The sequence below is a fragment of the Dasypus novemcinctus genome, chromosome 15 (assembly GCF_030445035.2).
Source record: "Dasypus novemcinctus isolate mDasNov1 chromosome 15, mDasNov1.1.hap2, whole genome shotgun sequence".
In the NCBI taxonomy this organism is placed as follows: domain Eukaryota; kingdom Metazoa; phylum Chordata; class Mammalia; order Cingulata; family Dasypodidae; genus Dasypus; species Dasypus novemcinctus.
This window is the reverse complement of record NC_080687.1, coordinates 103,779,792-103,787,467: the sequence shown is the minus strand read 5'-3', so window position 1 is coordinate 103,787,467 and position 7,676 is coordinate 103,779,792. Positions and strand designations below refer to the sequence as shown.

Here is a 7,676-nt window from a genome sequence, read left to right as displayed (position 1 = left end):
TCCTGCTTGGAGCTGGAGAAGAAGGGACCTTGGAATTTTCTTTTCTATTGTTATGCATATTACTGTCCTTTAGAGGGAGCCCCCTGTGCTGCATCTTCCCCTCCTCCACTTCCTTGGACCACTGTGGAGGACAGGGTGGGAGGGGGAATTTCTGGGCAGGGAAAGAACTGAGAGACCCCCAAACCTCTGTAAGCATCAGGCCCCGGAGAGGAGGAATTTTGCCAATGACACCCAGCCTCCCTGTGTTCACCCTGCGGAAGTCACCCATTCTCCCAAAGAAGGACCTACCAGGGGAAGCCAAATGAGTTCCCCAAACAGTCACATAAGATGCCTCTCAGGTGGCCGCCCCCAGCTTCACCGCCCACCGCCTGCATCGGGAGCCCCCCTGAGCCTTCTCGCTGCTCCCTGTGATGCTTCCCACGCTCCTGCCTACCTAGGGGTCTCTGCCCAAACTAGAGATGGTATCGACCCTCTTCTTGGGCAAGCTTTGAATAAACAAACTCTGCTCTCATTTGAATTCTCTTTATTTCTCCAGAATGAACTCCACTCTCCTACAAAGAGGAAGATGGAGAAGGCAGGAGAGGGGTGCAGGGCCCCAGGGGACACAGGCCAGTCTCTGCAGCAGCGTGGGTGGGGTGAGTGGCCCCCTGGCAGCGAGGCTCTGCAGGCCGCTCCCCTGGGCCCCCAGATGGTTCCCTTCACCTTCGGAAGCTGAAGCCCCTGGAACTTAGGAGCCGATGCTTGGAAGGCCTTGTGGATGAGGATCTCCTCTGCAGGTGGACCCAGTGAGACCCGCCCAGCACTGCAGACCTCCGTCCTCCATGCCCTAAGCCCTCCAGCACACGTGGCGCTCATGCCCAGCAGCCGACACTGTTGTTCAGGTCCAACTACAGCTGCTGTGTCCACACCTGCTCATCTCCCCCACTGTCCTTTCAGGCTCCGTGTGGCGCATGAGCTTCTTCCTCCACAGTAAGTCTAGGGAGAGCAGCCTGGACTCTTCCCATGGTTTCTATTTTGGTCACTGCCTCTGCTTCTCCTCACCAGAGGTGGGAGCATCTCCATGTGCTTTTTACTCTCAGGTTCACAATAGACTTCTTATTTCACTGCCATCTCCCAGACTCATTCGCCAGGACATGGAATCAAAGACAGCTCAAGCACAGCTGGCTGCAGCCCCTCAGGCTCTCTGGACTGGGCACCACAAATGCTCAATGGAGAGGCCAAGAACCAGGAACCCTGCAGCACGGCCTGGTGGCCTCACCACTCCACAGCAGCAGCATGGATGGAGTCCAAAAACAAAACATCTTCCCAAGCTAAGTCCAAGAGAGCTCTGTCCACAGAGGGCAGCTCCCACAGCAAGGCACCTAGGGAAATTTTCCCTGCATTGGGTCCCCAGCTTCTTGTTCTAGCAACAGTCAGGCCAGAACACACCCAAAGGGAACCTGTTCAATGTTAAATGAAGATATAAGCACGTCGGGTTTGCCAGGAGGTCATTGAACCTCAGCAAATACCGAGGGGAGAAACCAAGGTCCACTCAGTAGACTTACCATGGAGGACGGAGACCAGGAGCCCCATGGAGCCCACAGAGGAGATAAGGGAGACAATCACCAGCAGCCATGAGTGGGACCTCAACAGCCAAAACATGCTGCTGTGGTGTGTGTCACACGGGGCTGGGGGTGTACACAGGGCAGGATGGGGGTGTGCAGAGGCCACGGTGAGCTCGCAGTGGGGGTCCAGTGAGGAGGACCCCAGCACCTCCACAGCATGCAGAACATTACCAGTAACTAAGGAGCTTTATCCAGCTCCCAGGACATGTGGCGTCAAGGGGCAGCCCCTGGGCCTCACCACCAGCCTGGGAGAAGGACAGGAGAGGGGAGCAGGCCCAAGGCAGCTCTGGGGTTCTGCCTGGGGGTGTGGGCAGTGGTCGCCTGGGCAGCGAGGGCCTGCCCCCCTTGCCTGCTCTCCCAGAGGATGCCTGGGAGCGCTTTACACCTGAAGCAGCTTTGTGAGTCTGGCCTCAATGTCTCTAAAGGCCCTGGAACTCCCAGACACCCTTTTGACCTGCACCCTGTGGAGCCCCCGCCGTGGCAGCCTGCACACTTCCACCCTCCACTGGAGGAAGTCCTCCTGGCCTGGCGTGCCGCACATGCACAGCAGCCCGTGGGGCCCCATCAGGTCCCACTCGCAGCCAAGTGCATCGAGCACCCGGCAGATCTCCCCCATTATCTCGTGCGGCTCCAGGGAGCTCATGACCTTCATCCTCCACTTGGGGTCCCGTGACCGCGGCAGGGCCCCCTGAGGGCCCACTTGGTTGTCCCTCCCCTGGTGCAGCTCCTTGCAGGCGCACCCTAGGCACAGGAAAGTCCAGAATCGCCTCCACATGCTCGGCTGGCCCTGCCTGTTGGCGGGAGGGGAGGCAGGCCTCCCCCTGCAGGGCAAGTTCTTCTGCTCACCCCTGACTTGGGGTGTTCCCCTGGGGATGGCTTCACCCGTGCCAACAGCGGACAGGTGAGTGCTTCCTTCAGAGCCTCCTTCCCTACTGCTTCTCACATGGGAGGAGGCGGTGACCGCAGGGCCAAGCAGGGGACCCTCCTGACGACGCTCCTTGGGGCAGGGCCTGGCAGCCTGGGTGGGCCTCACCCAGGCCATCCGGGGCTGCTGGTGCACCTGAGGCAGGGCCAGGGGCCCTGCGGGGGAAGCCGACGTCTTGGAGGCTCCTGGCTCTGGCATGCGCTGGCTCTCCCGGCCCTTGTCCATGACGGCCTGACTGAGGATGGTCCTCTGCAGGGGAGGAGAGCTGCAGGGTGGACCAGGGCAGGGGGCAGGCTGTGGTGGGAGGGCACAGAGGTGGGCTTCTCCCACTCCTGGCCTGGCAGGGGGCTGGGTCTGCGGGGCACTGGTGGAGGTCCCCTGCTCCCATCTGCTGTGGCCCAGCAAAAGATATATGGCCATGACTTCATCATGTCTGTCATCTTGCAAGGACGCCTGTATCTCCTCCTCTTTGTAGCCCATGGCTACCATCGCTGCTATCCGGTGGGGGTCCTGGCGAGCTGGGAGGGGCTCCACATACGGCCTCAGTTGTGCATGCTCATAGCCCGTATTGACCCACGGGTCAGTCATTATGTCTGGGAGGCTTGACCTCCTACAGGGATCCACTGTCAGGCACTTTTGGAGGAGATTCCTGCAGTCCACAGACAGGTAGTATGGGATGCGGAACTCCCCGCTGAGCACCCGCTCCTGCAGGAGCTTGGAGTTCTGTGCAAAGAAAGGGAACTTCCCGCTGACCATGTTGTAGAGAATCACGCCCAGGCTCCAGACGTCCACGGCCGGCCCATTGTACGTGTGCCCCTTAAATATTTCGGGGGCAGTATAACAGGGAGTGCCGCACAGGGTTTCCAGCTGCTGGCTGATGTCAAAGGTGTTACTTAATCCGAAATCAGTAACTTTCACATTCCCAGCAGCATCCAAGAGGAGGTTGTCTGCTTTTAAGTCTCTGTGCGAGATACACTTCTGGTGACAGTACTGCACAGCAGATAAGACTTGGCGAAATTTTGCTCGGGCCTCCTCTTCCGAGAGAGGGCCATGGGCCATCAGGTAGTGCAGGAGATCACCTCCATGGGCGTACTCCATTACGAGGTAGAGCTTCTCTGGGCTGTCAATGACTTCAAAGAGCCGGACGATGTTGGGATGGTGCAGGCTCTTCATTATGCTCACCTCTCTGGAGCGCATGCGGAGGCTGCTGGGGCTGTCCTTCTTGTGTATGATTTTCACGGCTACCTCATGGCGGGTGAGGACATGCCGCGCTAGAAAAGTCATGGAAAAGCCACCTTTGCCTAGTAATCGCAAGAACTGATAATTCTTCAGGTGGGTCTCCTCCTTAGCCCTCAAGGCTGGGAGAGGCCGCAGCATACTGGAGTTTATGCTGGGCTGGAGACCCGGTGACTCCACGCAGACTTTCCAATGGGAAAGCCTGAATAACTGATCTAATAAATAAATAAATAAATAAAATACTAAAAAAAAGAAAATAAAAAATATGATAATAAAAAATAAACAGGAGTAAAATAAAAGGAAAAGATTAAAAAACAACAAACAGGCAAAAGGTAAAAGCAAAATAATTTTTTTAAAAAGTAAATAATAAAGAAAACAAAATTGGGAGAAAAGAACTAAGACAAAAAGAAAAAATAAGAAACAAAATAAACGAATCCACAAATGATAAATAAACCAGCGAAGGGCAGTCCTAGTCCACAGGTCACCAAAAACAGCTTCCTGGGTAAGCGGACACTGAGCCTCAGCTGCAGGGCCTTATATAGGGGCAGCAGGCCCTGCACAATGGCTCCTTGTGAGGTCATCCAAGCAATGGGCCAGTCCAGGCTGTGCTCATCCTCAGGGGTTTCTCCTCACTTTCTGGTCTCAGAAACCCTCTACACTTGCCACAACATTATGGAGGATCCCACAGAACTTTGGGTTTCTGTGGGTTCTAGCTCTTCCTAGTTCCTTATCAGAAATTATAACCTAGAATGCCACAGTGCTGTCTACATTTCTAGTTTGAAAACCTTAATGATATCTGGCTTTGAAAGAGTTCAGAATATCTACATTGGAAATATCCAATTCTTTTTCTATAACTCTACACGATCTGACTCAAAGGGATCCACAACTCAAGTGATAGCGTGGTTCTCTCTGAAAATGTTCTGTTGCTTAAAGCATAAGAAGGTACATTATTGGCATCTATAATGCTGAGGGAAAGATTGCTTTCATCCTACTTTCATTTCTTGCTTTCAGTTTTGCCCAGGTTTTCTATTGTAGCTGTTTCCCTTCCACAAGCCAGAAAACTCACTGGAAGACCTCCTTTTTCCTGTCTTTACAAGTAGAGAGTGAAGCTGTGCATGAAGAAAGCAAGTCTTCTACCCTTTCTTCTCCAAGTCATCACTCTGGGCTCGGTCTCCCTCTTACTCAGCATGGTGGTGGTGTATGGGAGGTGCACATGGCACTGACCCCTCATGGCAGAGAATGGTAATTCCTACATGACTCTTAAAAGCTTCTCTGAAATATAATATCGCTATGCCACTTGGCTTTGCAAGTCTTGAATCTTTTTGATACCTCAATTCTTTCATTATTGCCTACTTCCATACTGATTTATGAAGTGAACCATTTTCTATCCAAACTGAATAGAACTATTACAGACTGGAAGAAACTGGAAAGTGAAAAGATCACTTACTTTTGGTAATGTACAGTGCTGATGGTAACACGACATTGGGAATATAATTAACACCACTGTATTATATATCTAAATGTGGATAGAAGGGGAAATTTGGGGTGGTATATACATTGATAGAATAAAAATTAAAATTAAACAATAGGACTACACAATACAGTGAACCCTAAAGGAAACAGGACTATAATTAATAGGACAATTATATTCTTCACAATTGCTAAAAGATGGAAAAACCTAAGTAATCATAAACCAATGAATTGATAAGCAAAATCTGGTATTTTCATACAGTGGAATATTATTCAGAAGAAAAAATCAATTGTGGAAGCAAAGACAATGTGGAGGAACACTGAGCATATTAGGTTGAGGAAAGGCACCAGACACAACAGGGCAAACGCTTTATGGCCTCACTAACATGATCAAAATACAATGAATAGACTTATGGAGTTGGGACTATGAAATGAAGTTAGGTGGGAGATGGAATGTGGATGAAAAGGGGAAGATGATGCTGGATATATATAGAATACTTATTCAGGTAAAATGCATATATGGGAATGCTTGAACTTGATGGCAACACATTATAATGAATGTAATAAACACTGATGATTTATGAATGAGAATGTGGCCAAAAACAGTGTCTAGGAAAATTAAGGTTAGTTAGAGGACAGCTGAAGAATACTGGGAATGTAGAACAATGATTTTGGCAGGAGATTGTGATTAGTAAGAGAGAGCAATGGGCTTCTACTACATGTTAAGAATGTGCTGATACAATGGAAAAATACAAATTATTTGGAACTATAATTAACACCATTGTGATGATTTTGTACCAAAAGCAAGGTTGATACTACATTAATGCTCAGGGCTAAAAAAAAAAAAGACAGGAATTTGGTTTTATGAAATATGAATAGGACTAAGCAGTTCTTCTCTTACTTTTTCATTAATATTGCATAATTATGACATTTAACTAATCTCTGTATCTTTATGAACACTACAGGAACAACTGAGTTAGAATTTGCAATTAGACCAGATAAAGATGAGATGGAAGTTTTTAGGAGGAATGTATCCATAACTTGTTGAGCTGCATTTTTCTGTTATATTTTTCTGAATTTGAGATAAGGTTATAAAAAATAGTACAACGATAATAATATTTACTCATTGATGGTAACAAAGGTACCACACTAATGTAAAATGTTTAAAATGGGGGCAGGAAATGGGAACACTTTATGCATCTTTCTAGAAATCTACAACCTCTCTAATAAAAAAATCTTGAAGGCAAAGATAAATACCTCTTAATACACGGGGCAATGAAGTGGTACTAAGAATTTTAAAAAGGACAGAATTTGCAAAACTCAAGTAAATGCTGCATTTTTTAAGGTGGGGATAAGGTGAAGGATGACATATGAGTTTCCAATCCCAGGTGAGAGTCAAGATCAGTTCCAAAAGGGCAGTTGGATTCACAGAAAGATAAGAAATTACATTTTAGACACATTACATCAGACCCAAAGAGGGGACATTCATGTAAAAGCTACCAAAGAAAAAAGGTGGATGCTGGATTCAAACAAATTGATGAAAAACCAATGCTTAAGTTACAGATTTGCGGATAATTGTATAAAAAGCACAAGTAAATGTGGGTAAATAAGGGATCTGCAAAGGGAAAAAGACTGGAGAGGGTAAAAAGCAAAAGTAAAAAGCCTTGACCACTAATATTAAACTGAGAATATGGAGGAAGTGTAAAGGAGGGAGAAATAAGGGTCCAAGAGGATCTGAACAATGGGGCTGCAGAAATCAAGACAAAGCAATGATTCAGGAAGAATCTATGTCATAGGAAGGGGCTTTTTATGACTTTGAAAGTCTGTGACTTTCTAATCACTTTGAGAAACAAACAATGTGATAGAGTAAGAAGAAACACTAGATTTTGAATCACTGTTTTGACTCTTCTTAGTTCATTAGAACTACAGAATATTTTCACCAAAAAGAATTATGTAGGTATAGATAGATAAATGGATAACCAAAACTTACAAGTGCATGTAGAAAGATTTACTGGATCATATCAAGGATCAATATTGTAGACAAGGGATACTTATTTCTTTTACCCCAATTTTTCCAATAGAAAAATTCCAAGTCCTCTAAATTTATTCTCAGCATCCAAAAAAACAAAACAAAACAAAACACCATCCACAAAAATCACATTACATAGAATAAGAGAAGTGTAGTCCTTCAACCATGCCAAAGGAAGGGTGTCATAATAAAATATATCACTAATTCAGAATTAAAAGCATTTCTTTGAAAGTATAAAACTAAAATTAGCACTATACTTTTAAATACATGTCCCAGAGACTTAAATCTTTGGTCTGTTCACATGCTGGCTGAGCCCTGAATGTCAGCAGAGTTGCAACACCTACTCACCGGTTCACTGGACTCACCCAGGACAACTAACGAGGAGATGATGGTGGACAACACCCATCCCAAG

At 47.4% G+C, this 7,676-nt stretch overlaps 1 pseudogene; it reads right to left on the bottom strand.

Annotated features, from left to right (window-relative positions):
- Window positions 1–506: 506 nt before the first annotated feature.
- Window positions 507–7,312, bottom strand: LOC131273482 (serine/threonine-protein kinase MARK2 pseudogene; annotated as a pseudogene).
- Between the last annotated feature and the right edge of the window lie 364 nt (window positions 7,313–7,676).